The sequence below is a fragment of the Rattus norvegicus genome, chromosome 8 (genome assembly GCF_021556685.1).
Source record: "Rattus norvegicus strain SHRSP/BbbUtx chromosome 8, alternate assembly SHRSP_T2T, whole genome shotgun sequence".
NCBI classification, from domain to species: domain Eukaryota; kingdom Metazoa; phylum Chordata; class Mammalia; order Rodentia; family Muridae; genus Rattus; species Rattus norvegicus.
This window is the reverse complement of record NC_141541.1, coordinates 6,573,796-6,596,734: the sequence shown is the minus strand read 5'-3', so window position 1 is coordinate 6,596,734 and position 22,939 is coordinate 6,573,796. Positions and strand designations below refer to the sequence as shown.

The 22,939-nt window shown below is 35.8% G+C and overlaps 1 protein-coding gene and 1 pseudogene across 2 annotated transcripts in view; one reads left to right on the top strand and one right to left on the bottom strand.

Moving 5' to 3' along the window:
• Positions 1-22,939, bottom strand: part of Gucy1a2 (guanylate cyclase 1 soluble subunit alpha 2) — a 400,211-nt gene that overhangs the window by 364,832 nt on the left and 12,440 nt on the right.
• Positions 1,833-2,637, top strand: Nsa2-ps14 (NSA2 ribosome biogenesis factor, pseudogene 14; annotated as a pseudogene).

Below are 22,939 nucleotides of genomic sequence, written 5' to 3'. Positions count from 1 at the left end.
ACAAGAGTATATATGGCTAGGTCAGAGTATCATTCCATTGTAGAAATTTAAGGCTTTGCACATAGTCTTTACCTAGATAAAGCCAAGGCATGAGACAATGTTAGAAAAAAAAAAAAAACATACGCTATGAATTCAAAGTGAGACATTGGGCCTACTTCCCCTTCTCTGATGGGATTTTGTTTTTCTTAAACCTCTGCAGGGCCTATGTAATGTATACTTTCACAATTTCTGTGAATTGATTTGTGTTTCAGCTCTGTTGTAGTTGAAAAGCACTTTTTCCTTAAAGTCATCTGTCATCCCTGGGTCTTAACAATCCTTCTGCCTCCTCTTCTTCATAGATTGTTTCATTTACATTAAGTTGAAAGATAAAGGAGATATCAAACTATTACAGAGAATATTACAGAATAAATAGAATATACCTAAGAAAGAAAATATACTCTGGAATCAAGTAATCATGAAGCACTTTGAGAAATCTAAAGAGTGGAATAGACAGGGCTCCTTTAGTGATAAAGAAAAGATGTTCTCACATCCAAGGCCCCTGAGAGGTTTCTGGCACAGAGCCTGCAACTATGAGAATGATCTCATTTGTCCAAAAAGACAACTTTTCCCTACACTAGAATTTTTTACATCATTTAAAGGTAAATTTTTTGGAAAATGTTTGTGCTGATTAAAAAGCTGACTTTTGCTCTTGTGTGAATGATTTACCTCTACAGTTGCTAAAAGTTAGTCTTTCAGTTTACAAACATATTGGAAGAAATCATTCTTGGAGACAACCAGAAATACTTCAGCTTGATAAATAGTTACCCACTTGCTCTTTCTTAAGAGCAGTTAATGGGTACATAGTAGTGGCCTGAACCCTGAACCAGGCAGGTTTGAAGACATCTCTGAAATGGAGTCAAGGACAACTTCAACACCATCCTGACCCCTTAGAGTGCCTGAGAAGTATGGATTGATTTCTGTTTTCAGATTTCACTTTATGGCTTTAACCTAATGTGTTACCAGTGAGAGATATTTTCATATAGTCTCATGATCTTTCTGTCTTTAATAAGTAGCATGAAATGAATGACTAAAAATATATCTCTAATGAGGGAGACTACTTTTTCATCATGTCTTTACTGTGGTGCAATGAGGAAACAACTCACTGGGTAAAGTGCTTACGACGCAATGCATGGTAGCACACCTAAATTACTCAGGAGACACAGAGACAGTAGGCTTGTCACTGGTCAGCTAGATTAGCTGAACTAAGAAGGTACAGGTACAGGTACAGTGACAAACACTGTTTCAGATAAATAAAGTAGTGAGTATTAAAGAAAAACAACTGACTTTGACTACTGGCCTCCATACATATGCCTATACCATACACACACGCACACACGCACACACACACACACACACACACACACACACACACACACACAGGGAAAGAGAGAGGGGGGTAGAGTCAGAGACAGAGACAGAGACAGAGAGAAAAAAATTTAAAACACTCTTAAATATTCTTAAATGTTCATATGTGCTAATGATGCAAATCAGCATAGAAAATGGGGAAAGTCCCCAATCCTCTAACCTACTTCCCTTTACCTTTAAGAACAAATTTAAAAACATGTTTTATACTTTATACTTTGACTTTAATGTCAAACTCATTTCAAAATCAAAATCTGATTTATTAGTTATATCTACTTCAACAGTTTAATTAGACCATATAAAATAAGAGTTTTCCACTACCCTTTCCCATTCTGGCCTGAGTGAACTAGGCTTCTGGGCCAGTGACACCCAGGAATTACAAGTTTTTTGGAACATGGGAGGTCGCAGATGGCTGCTCCACGGCTGTCATCATGCCACAAAATGAATATATTGAATAGTACCGTAAACGATATGGATATCATTTGGACTACCATGAGAAAAAGAGAAATGAAAAATGTCTGGAGGCCAATGAACATTCAAAGAAGGAGAAAAAAAAAAGATTGGCCTGAAGGTTAAGCTCTACAATAAACTGTGCCATGCTGAGAAAATACAAATGAAAAACACCATTAAGATACATGAAAAGAGAAACACTAAGCAGAAAGATGATGAGAAGACTCCACAGGAAGCAGTTCCTGCCTATCTGCTGGACAGAGAAGGGCAGTTGAGAGCAAAAGCACTTTCCAACATGATTAAGCAGAAACGAAAGGTGAGAAAATGGGAGGTCCCTCTACCCAAAGTTCATTCCCAAGAAGGAACAGAAGTATTGAAAGTTATTCGAATTAGAAAAAGAAAAAAGAAGGCATGGAAGAGAATGGTTACAAAAGTCTGCTTTGTTGGTGATGATTTTACAAAAAAAAAAAAAACAAAAAAACAAAAAACAAAACACCTAAATACGAAAGGTTCATTAGGCCAATTGGTCTATGTTTCAAAAAAGACCATGTCACACACCCTGAGCTGAAAGTTATCTTTTACCTGCCTATACTCAGTGTGAAAAAGAATCCATCATCCCCACTATAGACAACCCTGGGTGTGATCACCAAAGGTACAGTTATTGAAGTGAATGTGAAAGAGCTGGGCCTTGTGACACAAGGAGGCAAGCTTATTTGGAGAAAGTATGCTCAAGTCACAAACAATCCTGAAAATGATGGGTGCATAAATGCAGTCTTGCTGGTTTGACAGTTACCTCATACAGGTCATTTCAGTGACTATGGAAGACTGAATACTGTCAGGAAAATACCATTGCTGTGATCTTTCTGAACTACCAAGCAGCATTACCCCATGTGCAGTCATCAAAAGGATTTATTAAATTGTAAAAGAAAATAAAACTCTGCCCAATTTTAAAAATAAATAAATAAATAAGAGTTTTCATGTGTACATATATTTTATGGGAAATACCTGAAATAAAGCAACATGTCTAGCATATAGTAAATTGATAATAAATGACAGTCATTGCTTGTGCCAAAGAGAAAAACATGTTCTTAAACTCCACAGTCCCAAAATCTCTTGGAGAACAAAAATGTGTGTTTGTGTGTGTGTGTGTGTGTGTGTGTGTGTGTGTGTGTTGTGTGTGTGTGTGTATATAACAATAATTGTGATATGCTGCAAAGGTGTTACCACATAATCAGATAATAAATAAATAGAGCTTTCTCTGCTATATAATCATGAGAAGCTACTAGAAAAGAAAAATAAGAAAATGGTAAGCTAATTTATAAATATTTCCCTTTGGTCAGTTCAGGGAAATAGTGACTCAAGGAGTTCTCAACATAAAAACTGAAGTTATGGCTAAAGTTAAATCTATAAATAGATACATCCTGAAAGAGCATAGCTAAAATAAGACCTGTGGAAGAGATACTTACATCTAGTAAGAAACATTCATGAACTTCCTTTTCTTGCCACAATGAATGTATAACAAGTGAGTTTAGTGCTCTGTTTATTTTGAAAGATCTAGAAAAATACGAATGAGAAGGGAGATTGGAGAGAGGTTGCTATCTTGAAAATACATTCAGAATGTTTTGATTTTTCTCGGCTTCCTTATAATATAAGGATAGTAGCCTCTAGTTGTTTCAATTCCAAATAAAAAAAATGTTGCTAGGAAATGAGTTGGAAAGAGAAGGCAAACATATTTTCTGGACCTCAGGCAGAGGATTCCCATAAGCTTCCAATTTGTGGCAGGAGGCATCATCATCACGAGACTTGTAAGAAGCATTACTCCACCTCTCCTGTAATGCCTAACTCCACACACCAAACTTTATGCTTGTAAAAGTTCACAAGATCAAAATAAACAGTTGTGAATCTGACAAAACAGAGCCAGAGATACTAGGCATTGACAGTAAGAGGGAATGATCCCAGGAGCTGGCTGTTGCATGTGCAGACAGTCCTTCAGATAGGACTCACAGAGTCCCTGTTCAGGATACCATGCCAGATGGTGCAAGGATCAGCTGGAGGAAACATCAGGGTGTATGTTTGTCCACATGCCTAAGCATGCATGCACACATGCACAGGCAGCATAAATGACTTGTTAGTTGATGAAATGGCATGTGCATCTCATTTTTAGAGATGAAGAAAGGTAAGGAAGGAATGATACATTCTACAAGATTATATAGGCAATAAGTTACATCAGCATTGCAAGCTTCAAAATGAATCTTATTTTCTATTAGATACTCTTAGAAATCCCTTGCCATATTTATATTCTGTGATTCTTTTACTTGATATTCATGACTTTTGCATTATATAAGTAACTTTTCATTGTACAGAAATGTATAATCTTAATTAAACAAACTCCTCATTTCTGTTGCCCAATGCATAATCGTAAGGCGTAGACATAATAAAAACAACAGGATGGGTTTAAAGAATTACCCATAGATAACTATTTTATTTATTTGAACCTGATAACATTATCTATCAGAGGTGAAAACTAAGAGATTACTTAGTATACGAAACTACAAATTCTACAGTCGTGCTTCTCAACTGTCTGTCAACCTTTGGGAAACTTTGGTGAAAATACCAGTGAGTGTATGTAACCACTACAACTTCCTACTCATCTTGTCTGGAGAAACCCAGCTTTCTCTTATATATGGTCAAGGCTGAAATAACTCTTTTCAAGCTTTGAGTATGAGGAACAAGACCAATATATAAATCCGGTCCCAAATGGTCAGCTGTAAAAGAGTTATATGCTTATTTAAAGATCAAGAAAAATGTCTGAGCCCAACCTCGCTGATCCCCACCCACACCTCACTGCTCCCAAACCCTGTGGGGGAGAGAGCTCCCCACCCAGAAAGGTAGGCACTCCTGAGTCTCCAGAGCAGAAGAGACCACCAATACTGCCCACCCCTGACCACAACCCTGGCCCAAGTGGAAACTGTATATGGCCTCTAGAAACTGATAGATAAGGGGACTGGAGTTGCAGTTCCCCGGGGCCAAAGACACAGCCAGAACCTGAAGGGACTGGATTAACAGTTCTCTGCACCCAAATCCTGTGGGAGGGAGGCTAAACCTTCAGAGAGGCAGACAGGCCTGGGAAGCCAAAAGAGATTACCCTTTCCCCACATTTCTGACTCCAGAGGAAAACACCAAATGCCATCTGGAACCCTGTTGCACTAGGGCTCCCAGAAAGGGCGATGCAGGTCCTCCTGGTTGTTGCCCTCTCAGAGTTCATAAGCAACACCTCAGGAGCAAACTTCAGCCTCGGGACCACAGGTAAGACCAACTTTTCTGCTCCAAGTGACCTGCCTGGTGAACTCAGGACACAGGTCCACAGGAACAACTGAAGACCTGTAGACAGGAAAAACTACACGCCTGAAAGCAGAACACTCTGTCCCCATAACTGGCTGAAAGAAAACAGGTCTACAGCACTTCTGACACACAGGTTTATAGGACAGTCTAGCCACTGTCAGAAATAGCAGAACAAAGTAACACCAGGGATAATCTGATGGCGAAAGACAAGCACAGGAACCCAAGCAACAGAAAGCAACACTACATGGTATCATCGGAGCCCACCGAGGCAAACACTGAATATCCAAATAAGCCAGAAAAGCAAGATCTAGATTTAAAATCATATTTGAACATGATGCTGGAGGACTTCAAGAAAGACATGAAGAACTCCCTTAGAGAAACGCAGGAAAACATAAATAAAAAAGTATAAGCCTATAGAGAGGAATCACAAAAATCCCTGAAAGAATTCTAGGAAAACACAATCAAACAAGTGAAGGAATTAAAAAATGGAAATAGAAGCAATAAAGAAAGAAAAAAGGGAAAAAATCCTGGATATAGAAAACCAAAGGAAGAGACAAAGAGCTGTAGTTACAAGCATCACCAACAGATTACAAGAGATAGAAGAGAGAATCTCAGGAGCAGAAGATTCCATAGAAATCATAGACACAACTGTCAAAGATAATGGAAAATGGAAAAAGCTACTGGTCGAAAACATACAGGAAATCCAGGACTCAAAGAGAAGATCAAACATAAGGATAATAGGACTAGAAGAGAATGAAGACTCCCAGCTCAAAGGACCAGTAAATATCTTCAACAAAATCATAGAAGAAAACTTCCCTAACCTAAAGAAAGAGATACCGATAAACATACAAGAAGCCTACAGAACTCCTAATAGTTTGGACCAGAAAAGAAAGTCCTCCTGTCACATAATAGTCAAAACACCAAATGCAAAAAATAAAGAAAGAATATTAAAAGCAATAAGGGAAAAAGGTCAAGTAACATATAAAGGCAGACTTATCAGAATCACACCAGACTTCTCGCCAGAGACTATGAAAGCCGGAATATCCTGGACAGATGTCATACAGACACTAGGAGAACACAAATGCCAGCCCAGGTTACAGTATCCTGCAAAACTCTCAATTAACATAGATGGAGAAACCAAGATATTCCATGACAAAACCAAATTTACACAATATCTTTCTACAAATCCAGTGCTACAAATGATAATAAATGGTAAAGCCCAACATAAGGAGGCAAGCCACACCCTAGAAAAAGCAAGAAACTAATCGTGTTGGCAAGAAAACAAAGAGAAGAAAAGCACACAAACATAATCTCACATCCAAATATGAATATAACAGGAAGCAATAATCACTATTCCTTAATATCTCTCAACATCTATGGTCTCAACTCCCCCATAAACAGACATAGATAAAAAAACTGGGTATGCAGTGAGGACCCCTGCATTCTGCTGCCAACAGGAAACACACCTCAGAGACAAAGACAGACACTACCTCAGAGTGAAAGGCTGGAAATCAACTTTCCAAGCAAGTGATCTGAAGAAGCAAGCTGGAGTAGCCATTCTAATATTGAATAAAACCGACTTTCAACTAAAAGTCATCAAAAAAGATACAGAAGGACACTTCATATTCATCAAAGGAAAAATCCACCAAGATGAACACTCAATCCTAAATATCTATTCTCCAAACACAAGTGCACCTACATACGTAAAAGAAACCTTGGACTGGAGAGATGGCTCAGTGGTTAAGAGCACTGTCTGCTCTTCCAGAGGTCCTGAGTTCAATTCCCAGAAACCACATGTTGGCTCAAAACTGTCTGCAATCTCATTTCTAGGGAATCTGACACCCTCAAAAACAAACAAACAAAAAAAAAACAAACAAACAAAAAGAAACCTTACTAAAGCTCAAAACACACATTGCACCTAACACAATAATAGTAGGAGATTTTAACACCCCACTCTCATTAACGGACAGGTCATAGAAACAGAAATTAAACAGAGATGTACACAGACTAAGATAAGTCATGAACGAAATGGACTTAACAGTTATTATTGAACATTCTTTCATAAAGCAAAAGGATATATATTATATTCTTCTCAGTACCTCATGGTACTTTCTCCAAAATTGACCATATAATTGATAAAAAAAAAAAACAAAAAGAAACAGGCCTCAACAGATACAGAAAGATAGAAATAATCCCATGCATCCTATCAGACCACCACTGGCTAAAGCTGGTCTTCAGTAACAATGAGGGAAGTACACCAACACACGGGGAAGTTGAACAATGCTGTACTCAACGATAACCTGGTCAAGGAAGAAAAAAAAGAAAGAAATTAAAGACTTCGTAGAATTTAATGAAAATTAAGGTACAACATACCCAAACTTATGGAACACAATGAATGCTGTGCTAAGAGGAAAACTCATAGCTCTGAGTGCCTGCAGAAAGAGACAGGAGAGAGCATATGTCACCAGCTGGATGGCACACCTAAAAGCTCAAAAAGAACAAAAAGAAGCAAATACACCCAGGAGGCATAGAAGACAGGAAATAATCAAACTCAGAGCTGAAATCAAACAAGTAGAAACAAAAAGGACCATACAAAGAATCAAGAGAACCAAAAGTTGGTTCTTGGAGAAAATCAACAAGATGGATTAACCCTTAGCCAGACTAACAAGAGGAAACAGAGAGTGTGTCCAAATTAACAAAATCAGAAATGAAAAGAGAGACATAACTGCAGAATCAGGAAATTAAAAAAATCATCAGATTTTATTACAAAAGCCTATATTCAACAAAACGTCAAAATCTGCAGGAAATGGAAAATTTCCTAGACAGATACCATGTACTGAAGTTAAATCAGGAACAGATAAAACATTTAAACAACCCCATAACTCCTACTGAAATAGAAGCAGTCATTAAAGGTCTCCCAACAAGAAAGAGCCCAGGTCCAGACGTGTTTAGTGCAGAATTCTATCAAAACTTATAGAAGACCTCATACCAATACTATCCAAACTATTCCACAAAATTGAAACAGATGGAGCACTACTGAATTCCTTCTATGAAACCACAATTACTCTTATACCTAAACCATACGAAGACTCAACAAAGAAAAAGAACTTCAGACCAATTTCCCTTAGGAATATCGACGCAAAAATACTCAAGAGAATTCTGGCAAACCGAATCCAAGAGCACATCAAAACAATCATCTACCATGATCAAGTAGGGTTCATCCCAGGCATGCAGGGATGGTTTAATATACAGACAACCATCAAAGTGATCCATTACATAAACAAACTGAAAGAAAAAAATCACATGATCATTTCATTAGATGCTGAGAAAGCATTTGACAAAACTCAACATCCCTTCATGATAAAAGTCCTGGAAAGAATAGGAATTCAAGGCACATACCTAAACATAGTAAAAGCCATAAACAGCAAACTAGTTGCTAACATTAAACTAAATGGAGAGAAACTTGAAGCAATCCCACTAAAATCAGGGACTAGACAAGGCTGCCCACTCTCTCCCTACTTATTCAATATAGTTCTTGAAGTTGTAGCCAGAGCAATCAGACAACAAAAGGAAGTCAAGGGGATACAGATCGGAAAAGAAGAAGTCAAAATATCACTATTTGCAGATGATATGATAGTATATTTAAGTGATCCCAAAAGTTCCACCAGAGAACTACTAAAGCTGATAAACAACTTCAGCAAAGTGGCTCGGTATAAAATTAACTCAAATAAATCAGTAGCCTTCCTCTACACAAAAGAGAAACAAGCCGAGAAAGAAATTAGGGAAACGACACCCTTCATAATAGACCCAAATAATATAAAGTACCTCGGTGTGACTTTAACCAAGCAAGTAAAATATCTGTACAATAAGAACTTCAAGTCACTGAAGAAAGAAATTGAAGAAGACCTCAGAAGATGCAAATATCTCCCATTTTCATGAGTCGACAGGATTAATATAGTAAAAAGAGACATTTTACCAAAGGGCATCTACAGATTCAATGCAATCCCCATCAAAATACCAATCTAATTCATCAGAGAGTTAGACAGAACAATTTGCAAATTCATCTGGAATAACAAAAAAACCGAGGATAGCTAAAACTATCCTCAACAATAAAAGGACTTCAGGGGGAATCACTATCCCTGAACTCAAGCAGTATTACAGAGAAATAGTGATAAAAACTGCATGGTATCAGTACAGAGACCGACAGATAGACCAATGGAATAGAATTGAAGACCCAGAAATGAACCCACACACCTATGGTCACTTGATTTTTGACAAAGGAGCCAAAACCATCCAATGGAAAAAAGATAGCATTTTCAGCAAATGGTGCTGGTTCAACTGGAGGTCAACATGTAGAAGAATGCAGATCGATCCATGCTTATCACCCTGTACAAAGCTTAAGTCCAAGTGGATCAAGGACCTCCACATCAAACCAGACACACTCAAACTAACAGAAGAAAAACTAGGGAAGCATCTGTAACACATGGGCACTGAAAAAAAATTCCTGAACAAAACACCAATGGCTTATGCTCTAAGGTCAAGAATCGACAAATGGGATCTCATAAAACTGCAAAGCTTCTGTAAGGCAAAGGACACTGTGGTTAGGACAAAACGACAACCAACAGATTAGGAAAAGATCTTTACCAATCCTACAATAGATAGAGGGCTTATATCCAAAATATACAAAGAACACAAGGAGTTAGACCACAGGGAGGCAAATGACCCTATTAAAAAATGGGGTTCAGAGCTAAACAAAGAATTCACAGCTGAGGAATGCTGAATGACTGAGAAACACCTAAAGCAACATTCAACATCTTCAGTCATAAGGGAAATGCAAATCAAAACAACCGTCACACCAGTGAGAATGGCTAAGATCAAAAACTCAGGTGACAGCAAATGCTGGCTAGGATGTGGAGAAAGAGGAACACTCCTCCATTGTTGGTGGGATTGCAGACTGGTACAACCATTCTGGAAATCAGTCTGGAGGTTCCTCAGAAAATTGGACATTGATCTACCTGAGGACCCAGCTATACCTCTCTTGGGCATATACCCAAAAGATGCCCCAACATATAAAAAAAGACACGTGCTCCACTATGTTCATCGCAGCCTTATTTATAATAGCCAGAAGCTGGAAAGAGCCCAGATGCCCTTCAACAGAGGAGTGGATACAGAAAATGTGGTACATCTACACAATGGAATATTATTCAGGTATAAAAAACAATGACTCTATGAAATTCATAGGCAAATGGATGGAACTGGAAAATACAATCCTGAGTGAAGTAACCCAATCACAGAAGAACACACATTGTATGCACTCATTGATAAGTGGCTATTAGCCCAAATGCTTGAATTGCCCTAGATGCACAGAACACATGAAACTCAAGACGGATGATCAAAATGCTAATGCTTCACTCTTTCTTTTAAAGAGGAAAAAAATCACCCTTGGCAGGGAATAGGGAGGCAAAGATTAAAACAGAGGCAGAAGAAACACCCATTCAGAGCCTGTCCCACATGTGGCCCATACATATACAGTCACCCAATTAAATACGATGGATGAAGCAAAGAAGTGAAGGCTGAGAGGACCCGGATGTAGATCTCTCCTGAGAGAAACAGCCAGAATACAGCAAATACATAGGCAAATGCCACCAGCAAACCACTGAACTGAGAACGGGACCCCCGTTAAAGGAATCAGAGAAAGGACTGGAAGAGCTTGAAGGGGTTCGATACCCCATATGAACAACAATGCCAACCAACCAGAGCTTCCAGGGACTAAGCCACTACCCAAAGACTATACATGGACTGACCCTGGACTCTAACCTCATAGGTAGCAATGAATAGCCTAGTAAGAGCACCAGTGGAAGGGGAAGTGCTTGGTCCTGCTAAGACTGAACCCCCAGTGCAAGCGATTGTTGGGGGGAGAGCGGTAATGGGGGGAGTGTGGGGAGGGGAACAACCATATATAAGTGGCCGGGGAGGGGTTAGGGGGATGTTGTCCTGGAAACCGGGAAAGGGAATAACTATCGAAATGTAAATAAGAAATACTCAAGTTAATAAAGATAAAAAAAAAAAACCTATGCTGCTGCTAAATATAAAATTTTAGGGGGGATATTTCTTGTAATTAATTCCATACATATGAGAATTCAGCTTTGTACTTATGTGAACATAAGATACAACAGTTGGAACAATTATTACATTTTATGACAGGCGTTATGTTTTCAGCCCATCACATTTATTAACTCCTATAATATTTACATCACTGTTCTGCCATAAGTGTTGTTGTTTTCCTCCTTTGAAACACGTTAAAACTGAAACACAGGTATTTCAAGTTTCTCTGCATCATAGAGGTAAAAAGAGGCAAGACAGAGTTGAAAACCCATGGAATATGGATGCAGAATCCAAGAACATAGGTTTCAACCTATACTATTTTGTTTTAGGATTTCATTGCTATCAAGAGACATCATGGCAACAACTCTTATAACAGAAATCATTTATTTGGGGCTTACAGATTCCAAACTTTATTTCATTATTTTCATGGTGGGGAGCATAGTAGCATGTAGGGAGACATGGTGCTGGAGATGGAGCTCACAATTCTTTATCATGATTTATAGATAGCATGAAACTATTGTACACTGGGCATAGTACCAGCACAAGAGGCCTCAAAACCTACCCTCACAGTGAGATATTTTCTTTAATAAGGGCTACTCCAACAACTCTATACCTCCTAATAGTGACACCCCTTAGGTGCTAAGCATTCAGGTATATGATTCTAAGGGGGCAATTCCTATTGAAACTATCATATTCACATAATATTCAATATTTAGCTAAGAACTTTATAGAATTAATTTTCATACTTGATGACCTACATGAGTATTGGTCTACAATAATGAAATAGACAAGTGTTCTTATTATCACCTGAGGAAAGAAATAAAATTGAAATGCTCAACCATACATGATTAACTAGATAAAAGCAACATAGCACTCTTTCCACATTAAGAAAATTTCCTATTTTCTCACCTATGAAATGGTCATCATTGTAATACACAATATAAACAAAGTCAAAGGATGAAAACACATGATCATCTTATTAGATGCTGAGAAACCACTTGACAAAATTCAATACACCTTCATGATAAAAAGGCTAGGAGAAACAGGGAATGTAAGGACCATATGTAAACATAGTAAAAGCAATATACAGCAAACCAGTAGCCAAAATCAAATTAAATGGAGAGAAACTTGAACCAATTCCACTAAAATCAGGGACTAGACAAGTCTCTCCATTCTCTGCCTACCTATCTAATATCATAGAGAAAGTTCTAGTCACAGAAATTGAACAACAAAAAGAGGTCAAAGTGATACAAATGGGAAAGGATGAAATAAAAATATTAGTTTGCAAGTGATATGATAGTATATTCAAGGGATGCTTAAATTCCACTAGATCCTAGACCTGATAAATAACTTCAGCAAAGTGACTGGATATAAAATTAACTCAATTCAGTAGCTTTCCTCTACTCAAAGAATAGACAGTCTAAGAAAGAAATTACAGAATCAACACCCTTTAAAATAGCCATAAGTAATATAAAATACCTTGGTGTGACTCTAACCAAGCAAGGGAAATATCTATATGACAAGAACTTCAAGCCTCTGAAGGATGAAATCAAAGAAGACCTCAGAACATGAAAAGATATCCCATGCTCATGGATTGGCAGGATGAATGTAGTAAAAATGGCCATCTTGCCAAAAGCAATTTACAGATCCAATGCAATCCCAATCAAAATTCTAACTCAATCTTTATAGAGGTAAAATTTGCATCTTAACTTGGAATAGCAAAAACCCAGGAGAATGAAAAATATTCTTAACAATAACAGAACTTCTGGTGGAATCACCATTCCTGACCTCAAACTGTATTACAGAGCAATTAGGATAAAGAAAAAATAATTAAAAAAAAAACTGCAGTGTATTGGTACGGAGACAGTCAGGTAGAGCAATGGAATGGAATTGAAAATTCAGAAATAAATCCACACACCTATGGTCATTTGATCTTTGACAAAGGAGCTAAAACTTTCCAATGGAAAAAAGTCAGCATTTTCAACAAATGGTGCTGGATCAACTGTATGTCAGCATAAAAAGAACGCAAATTGACCCATTCTTATCTCCTTATACAATGCTCAAGTCCAAATTGATCAAAGACCTCCACATGAATCTAGATACACTGAATGTAATAGGAGAGAAAGTGGGAAAGAACCTCAAGAACATAGGCATGAGGTAAAATTTCCTGAAGAGAACACCAGTGGCTTATGCTCTAAGATCAAGAATCGTCAAATGGGACCTCATACAATTGAAAAACTTCTGTAAGGCAAAGGCCACTGTCATTAGGACAAAACAGCAACCAACAGACTGGGGAAATACCTTTATCAATCCTACATCTGATAGAGGGTTAATATCTAATATATACAAAAACCTCAAGAAGAACCAAATAACTACAGAGAACTAAATAATCCTATTAATAAATGGGGTACAGAGCTAAACAAAGAATTCTCAATTCAGTAATACCAAATGGCTGAGAAGCACCTAAAAAATGTTCAACATTCTTAGTCATCACAGAAATGCAAATCAAAACAAAACCAAGATTCTACCACACCAGTCAGAATTGCTACATTCAAAAACTCAGGTGACAATGGATGCTGGCGAAGATGTGGAAAAATAGTAACACTTCTCCATTGTTGGTGGAATTACAAGCTGGTACAACTACTCTGGAAATCAGTCAGGAAATCCTTAGAAAATTAGACATAGTACTACTCAAGGGCCCAGCTATATCATTCCTGAGAACATACCCAAAAAATCCTCCAACATATAACAAGGACATATGATCAACTACATTCATAGCAGCCTTATATATAATAGCCAGGAGCTAGAAAGAACCCAGATGTTCTTCAACAGAGGAATGCATACAGAAAATGTGGTACATTCCATAATGGAGTACTACTCAGCTATGAAAAACAGTGACTACATGAAATTCATAGGCAAATGGATGAAACTAGAAAATATTACCCTAAGTCATAAAAGAACCTAGTCATAAAAGAACACACATTGTGTACACTCATGGATATTAGCCGAAAGCTTGCAATACCTAAGAAGGAAATCACAGACCACATGAAGCTCAAGAAGAAAGAAGACCAAAATGTTGATGCTTCAGTTATTCTTAGAACGTAGAATAAAATACTCACAGGAGAAATTACAGGGACAAAATGTGGAGCAAGGACTGAAGAAAAGATCATCCAGAGAATACCCCACCTGGTGATCCATCCCATATGCAGCCACCAAACCCAGTCACTCTTGTGGATGTTATGATGTCCTTGTTGGCAGGAGCCCAATATGGATGTTTCCTGAGAGGTTCTGGCAGATACAGATGAGCATGCTTGCAATTAACCATTGGACTGAGCATGGGAACCATAGTGGAGGAATTAGAGAAAAAACTGAAGGAGCCATATTCCTATGCAATCCCATAGGAAGAACAACAATATCAACCATCTAGATTCCACCAGAGCTCGCAGGGACTAAAGCACCAACCAATCAGTACACATGGAGGGACCCATGGCTCCAGCTGAATATGTAGCAGAGAATGTCATTGTCCAGCATCAGTAGGAGGAAAAGCTCTTGGTCCTGTGAATACTTGTTTCCTCAATGTAGTGGGTTCCAAGGTATTGAATTGGGAATGGTTGAGTGAGAATGGGAGTATCCTCATAGAAACCTGGGGAGGGGGAAGGGAATAATATTTGAAATGTAAATACATAAAATATCCAAAAAATGAAATAAAATGTCTTCAATAAGAAACTATTTACTAATGTCTAATATCAACATAAAATTAAGGAAGCACATGCAACCATTTATTTTTTGTAGTTTTTCTTTGGACAGCATAGTCCTATTTTAATCAAATTGCATTTTAAAAGAAATTAATAGTCAAAGCAAAACATTGAAGTGTTTTGTTCAGTGCTCATCCACATTCCCTTTCCCTTATGCCTTCTCTCATCCACTAACTTACACTTTCTTCATCTTTAGGATACTCAGTGTCTTCACCCTGCTTCTGATAAGCCAAGATACGTAGGATTCATTGGTAAGCAAGCTAAATTACTAGGCAATGAGAAAACCTAGCTCTAGCGTCCTCTCTCTCTCTCTCTCTCTCTCTCTCAAATATATGATAGGAGAGCTAGGATAGATGGCTAAGCAATAATTAAGAACACTTTCTGCTTTTGCAGAGGACCAGGGTTTATTTCCCAGCAACTAGCAATCACCTGTCACTCCAATTCCAGTGGATCTGATGCTATATTATGTCCTTCATGGGCATTGTATGCATATGGTACACATGCATACATGCAAGCAAAACATACACATAAAATAAAAATAAATAAAACTTTTACAAATAATGGATAGTATCTAAGGTAAGAAATTTGATCTTGCCCTTTTGCCTCAACAAGCTTGCATACACACATACATTCCTATATGCATATGCACCCTAACACCTGAACACACACACACACACACACACACACACACACACACTTGCATTCCTTTAGTGTCATTAACTTACACAGTGCTCAGAATTAATCCTTTCTCTGTTCTGTCAAAATTTCTGTCAAAATTACATTCAGTCCTTAGTAAGGTAAGTAAATGACAGTATAGAAAATTTATCCCACAGTATATAAGTCCAAACCGCTAGTGATAGAATTTAGAGAAACAGCTTTGCTAATGAAATAAGCATTGTGACAGAAGAGAACAAAACTATCAGTCATCTCCAAATCACAACAAGGGAGTCACTTTCTTCAAAGTCCAAAATTTCTTTGCTCATTAAGACATCTACAACAAATTGAATGAAATCAAGTAATCAAAACTGCTTTTATTTGTATACCAATCGATACCAATTGATCAAACTATGTGGCTGACATTACTAATAAAACTAGCCAAAACAAGTTACCTCAAATAACCCATTCACTTCTCATGAGAGATTCAGCTATAGACATCACTAGCCTGGGTAAATGTACAATATTCATCTTCCTAGCCATACACTAAAGTTACTGCATATAAATAAAAAAGTAGACTGTACATTAATAATAAAATATTTAGTGATGACCTCTATACTTCAAGTCCATCTTACTTGCAAAGGTTGCTAGCTTTTCTTGCCAAATTAGAAAAAGTATCTTCACATGGGAGGGAAAATCTTGAGGGATAGGAATGAAAGTCTACACTTTCCCATTCAAGAAACACTTCAGAGAAGCCCATGCTTCTAACATACAACATTACATAGTGAAGCATACATAAGCACAGTCAAAATACTGGATATCAAGGACCTTCTCTGAAGGATAGAAACATTTCAGGAAAATAGAATGGCCAATCAAATGACCAGCACTATTAATTTTCTAAACTGTGCACTGTGCACTGTGCTTGGTTAATATATGCAAAACTGGCAAGCATACTAAAAAAATTAAATAAAACTAAAGCTGTATTATAATACAATTGAAGGTCTAAGCACACACTAGTAGAACATCTGCAAGATTCATCCAACATCTGCTTCATTATCCTTATGAACATGAATGTACCTTTGAATGATCCCACCAAAAGATATATTAAAGTTAATATAATACAAATTGACATATGGGAATTCAGAGTGATTAACCTTTATTACATTTAGCATGCTCTAACAAGCAAATCCAGAAAATATATTATTTTATCTCTTAATTACAAGTGAATATACTTAAGGTATAATTAATATAATTGTCTTTCTATACAGTGTGTTCTTTTCCAAATATTTGCCCCTTTCTTACTTTAATTCAATGCTTTCTAAAAATAACTATTGGATTTCAATTTGATACAAGACAATTATAATATATATTAATTTAAGAAGACCCTTGGAGAAAATTGTATGCAAAGGCTTATTTATAACACTTCTCCTCATCTTCATATAATATCACTTTTAAGTCATGCTGATGCTAGGGAATAACTCCAGAGACTAATAACACCACACTTAGTTTACATTACAATTCACAGTGTATAAATCACGTTCTTAATTTTCATCCTACTAGATGTTCACAGCACCATCCTGAGTCTCTGTTTTAATTATCTACCTTTAACAAATGAAAAACCTGGATAATCAGTGAGGTTATAATATTTTATGTTTGTTTCTTCTGTTTCTGCCTCAGCTAATAGGCTAAAATGACACATAAACCAAAGATCCAGGGCCCCCATATGCTTTCTTCATATACTGATGTTTCCTTCAGTAATTAATTTCACTTTGGTAGCCAACAGGAAATGCTTCATGATATCTACTTAATTTTAGCTGTTATAGTTGAAAGGCATGGAAATATCAAATCATGTTGCCAATCTTACAACTTATAACACTCTACTGCTTCCACATTGCTGGAAAGAAAAAAGTCCAACAAGACCCTGAAGGAGATAAGAAGTGGTGTAGCCTATCATTTGATAACCCAATAAATAGTCAACATGATTTTTAAGCAGATATTAGGAAAATGATAGCTATGTCACCAGTGTCTATGATACATTGATCCCCTAAATTAAAGAGAATAATCATAGTCTTCCAAGAATAAAATACACAAACTTAGGAATATTAACAGTGAATCATGTAAAAAGACTCACTACTGCAATTTAACTTCAAATGATCAAAACGTATTTTAATATACCCATTATTCAGTTCTTTAAGAATACTGCTTCCTCATTCCTTCTAATATCTTATATAATAATTTAATGTTATAATTAGCTTTGCCAAGGCATATGTTTACCCAGATGTTCATAATTATAGCTAATGTGTTAAGAGAACTAATATTCTTAAATACAACTTCATTTATGATAATCATAATATCCTTTATATTTAGAAATCAAACTGCAAGTATTGTTCTCTGGATCCTACAATATAAGGTAGGCCATTGGCAGTGATAATCACAGTCTACTCACAGCTGTCTCATCCTTGAGAGGCCAGAGCACAGAGATATGACAGAGGAGAGGCAAACTAGGTCAGCCTAGAGGCAGAATGTCAGTGAAAAAAAGTTCATTAGCATGTCTAACACAGGAATGCTGCACACTTAGAACTGAATATCTGGCTACAGTAAAGACCAAGAAAACTTATAGGAAATTTCAAACATCTCCTTTTCAGAAAAATCACTGAATCGAAGACACATAAGAGGTGACTTAGAATGAACAAAGAACAATACGTTTTATGGAGGGTGAATCTATTTGTGGTGAAATGAAGGCTTGTAGGAATAAGCTTTTAAACTGAGATGTAAGGGAAGAAGAATAAAGAAAATGTGATCTGTTCACAGTGGATCTTTATTTAATGGTAAAGAACAAAGTCATGTTATTTTCAGGAAAGTGGATAAAGCTAGAGGATGTCAAGCATACTAAATAAACCAGACTTTGAGAGACAAATAGATGTTTTTTTCTCATGTGTGGGAATAATGGAAGGAGAGGAGTGACTACTGGGACTAGAGATCCCAATTTTAACAATGAGTTTCAACATAAGTTTTAACAAGGAATAAACAAAATCACAGCACTTGATGTACATTCATGACATATCATAATTACACCTGTTATTTTCTATAATTAATATACACCAATAAAGTTACAATGTGGTTAGTTATTAAGTTCCTCATTTGGGCCAACTCACCATTCCTTTCTGAACCCCAGCAGAGTACAGCCTCATAGATCTAAGCATGAAAAAAATGTTTAAGTGATATGAATATCTTGTAAGTGTTAAAATATTGATAATATAATTTACTTTATTGGATCATATAATTTACTTTAACTGAACACTAAGTCTAATTAATTTGGATCATATAATTTACTTTAACTGAACACTAAGTCTAATTAATTAAATAATAGTCATTATAATAGTAACTGTTATGAAGGCCATTTAAAAAGACCTTAGTGAATATTTTAAAGGGGTTTTGGGGAAAGGAAATGTGAAGGTGATCATATTTCATTCGATATGCATGAAATCCTCAAAAACAAAATTTTAAAACTTACTTCCATTAGAACTAAAATGTCAGCTCTTTCTTGTCATGTTGATGACTTATTAAATAAGAAAAATAAGTATCTAGGAAGAGGAAAAAGTGAAAATATGCAAGAAAAGTGAGAAAATGATATTGACACATTATTTTTTACAATTTTTTCTATAGTTTTAAATATTTCCTTGTGTAAGTTGGCTTCAAACATATTAGTGAAACAATGACCACACGAGCTATGTGGATAAGCATGATCACACACTCACACCTAACAACAAGGTATGTACTAAAATAATGCTTAGGAACAAGATTCTATTTATCTACTGTGCAGTATTTTAATTTTAAATGTTCCATTTAAAAAATATTCCAATTCTTTTGCGTGCATAACTTCCCATTAACTGATAAAATATTCACCTTACTGGTGAGAATTTAGGAACCTTTAAGCATTTCCCCTATATCTTTAATAAATCCTAAAGTATGAGTAATTTTTCTTCATGATAAGAAATTTGGTTTAATATTTAAAACAGAAATATAACGACACAATCTTAAACATGTGTGTGTGTGTGTGTGTGTGTGTGTGTGTGTGCGTGCGTGTGTTGGAAAGAGAGAGAGAGAGAGAAAGAGAGAGAGAGAGAGAGAGAGAGAGAGAGAGATTTTTCTATCAACATGTTAATACTGCAGATTTAGGACATGAAGCAATTTATATACCTGTGCAATTCTTCCCATGTTTGCCTGGACAGTTCTTAGAAACACCATTCGTAAATAATCATCACTATACAGGAAACTTTGTGGGGACAGATACTGAATGTGATTTTAGGATACCCACACATCACCATCCAAAACTACTTTTTACCCATAGTAGTTTGGAATTAAGAGATGTAATTTCCAATTAATTTAATATAAAATTGCATTCAAAATATGTTCAGTAAGAATATATTGGGATAGATTCATGGAGCATATTTGTGACATGAGAGTTTGGTTCAGGGATCAGAAAAATAGAGAGAGAAAGATAGAAGGAGGAAGGAGGGAAGTATATATTATTAAAATTAGCTTCTTAACAGCCTTTTCTTACTCTTAACCCACAAAAATTAAAATTTCTAAATAAAATAAAGATTTAGAATTTACCTAAGCTTTGATATGTCATGCCTTTCTCATCTATTAGTAACTCTAGAAGAGAAACAATAAAATTTGTTATATAATAATAGAATAGAAATATAATAAAACCTGTTAAGTTTTTAAGGTATCTTCAGGTAAAAACAACAAGATCTTATTTATAAAATCACAGAATGAAGTGAATATCTCACCTAGCAGTCAAAAGTTGATCTGATTCATATTTGTACATTCATATTCATTGTTAAAAAGGACTACAATATTTTCATTGATGCATATATGAAAATATCTTTCTATTATATATTTGAAAAGTTTACTGATTGAATAAGTTTTACTAAAGTGATTTACTTGCATTTTGTCTAATGCAGTTTTTCATTATAGTTAATAGTTACATTAATAATTATATTACTATATTATTAATGTAGCTATTGAAAAGTAAACATCATAGCTCTATAATTGAAATAAGTGCTTATCTATTTATTATCTACACTGCTTTGATTTTTACTTAATAATAAAGATAAGTACATTGCCAAAAGAAAATATGTAGTGTAAAACTAAATAAATAAAGAGGAAAAAACAAAATTTACATTTACATGTTAATATTTGATGCTTTTCATCTTTCAAACTGGATAGTCATTTTTAATAATTAATTTGACACAATCTAGAATCTCTCGAGAAGAAAATTATCATTAGAGATTGTCCAGATCAGGTTAGGCTCTGGGGATTGTATTAGGGAGATATATAATTTACATTAACTGTTCTTTAAGGAACTGGTCACCCTGCATGGCAACAGTTCCTTAGTATGGGATCTTCGACTATTAACTTTGCAGAAAAGACTGGGCACTAGTAAGACTGAATGTGAAGTCTTTTTTGAACTAAGATTGTTTCAAAATCATGCCTTTCGTACACCTCAGTGATAAACTCTGACCTGGGACTGTACACAGAAATATCTTTCTGCTGTAAAGGCCTGCCTTAGTACTGTATTGCAGCAACGGAAATGAAACCAGGGTAAACATAACCTTAAGTGTGCAGCTACTGAAGGAAAAGAGAATGCAAGCAAGAGGCATTCATAATGCCAGCCACTGATGACACTCTGTACATGAGTCTCCTCCATTGTACCTCAGGCTAGAAAGGTTTGAGTTTTCATACATCCACTTGGAGAAAGAATTTAATTTAAAACAAAAGGAAAGATAGTTTGTTGGGGTTTTTTGCTGTTGTTGTTGTTTTTTGGTTTTTTTTTTTTTTTTTGAGATATCTTCATAATGACAGTTAGCACAAGAGGGAAAAAAAGAGATACTTTATAATCTGAATACTGTCAGGCCCACAAAGTATTTATTGATATTTGCATCTGGAAGAAACATAAATCTCCTTTCTCTAGAATTTACACCACAAACTCCCTCATATCTGTCTGAAGCTTCAAATGGAATTATTATTGTCCATAGCTAAAATTTACTCTTTCAGTCTCTGCCTGCCAACCCAATCTCAACATTATCACTCTCTAAAACAAATGCTTTAGGGAGAACAAGAACTTTTTTGTTGTTGGTTGAATTGTGTTGTTGTATTTATATATATTTTGAAGAAATACGGAAGTTTTTTATTACTTGTGGCAAATTTTAAAAGGATACAGAGATAAATTTGCTTTCTGTAAATTTCAAATAAATGACATTACTCCACTCAGAATCCAATAACAGGATCATCTTTTCCCTATATAGCCAATAACACAATGTCAGATTTTCAAAAACACTATTAAAGTAAATCATAGGCATCTCTGGTCCTCTCCTTTCTTGGAAATAAAAACCATCACTAACCAAAAATAACAGATATTTGACTGAAAAAATTCAGCAAATAAAAGCACTCATAAACAAACCAATCTCATAAGAAAAAAAAAGCCATAAAATTTAAAGAAAGCTCACTGAAACAATCAGATAAATAGGTATATATATATATATATATATATATATATATATATATATATATATATATACATGTATATATATATATCTTTATATATATATATATCTTTATATCTTTATATATATATGTAAAGAATATTTTTTGTTCAAGTCTACAGATTCTACTAAATAAAAGTTGAAGGCTTTTTGTCAGTATAGCAACAACTGCTCCTTGAATTTGTTGTTGGAATAATGTAAGTTTATCTTTCAAATGTTTCTGCTATCCTTTGGGAAAAGACCATAAGAAAAAGAATGGAAGCAAGATGCAATGCATCTGAATTCCATTCCTGTAATGTGTGAGACAAAAATAAAATAAAACTATAAAAGGAAATTGTATTTTTCATCAATAATTGAGATATTTCAAATTCTTCACCCAAGAAAGATCAGTAACAAATATCTGTTTAATGATACAATATTAAGTTTGGCTGTTTCCATTTGGGCCCTGGAGCTAAGACATTCCAAGAGTCCTGGGTACCCAAATCCTGTCCAGAGAAAGTTGATCTCCCCAAGTGCACTCATTCCTAAGACCACAGTTGAGACCCTACTTTCCTTCCAATAATTTTTAAAAGAGGGACTTGCCAAGGAGTCACAGGTCACAGGAACTGGGGAGCAGCGAGGGACAGGATTCTTCCTGTTTTTATCTGCACCCTGGGGCTAAGAATGACCAACAGCCCTCCA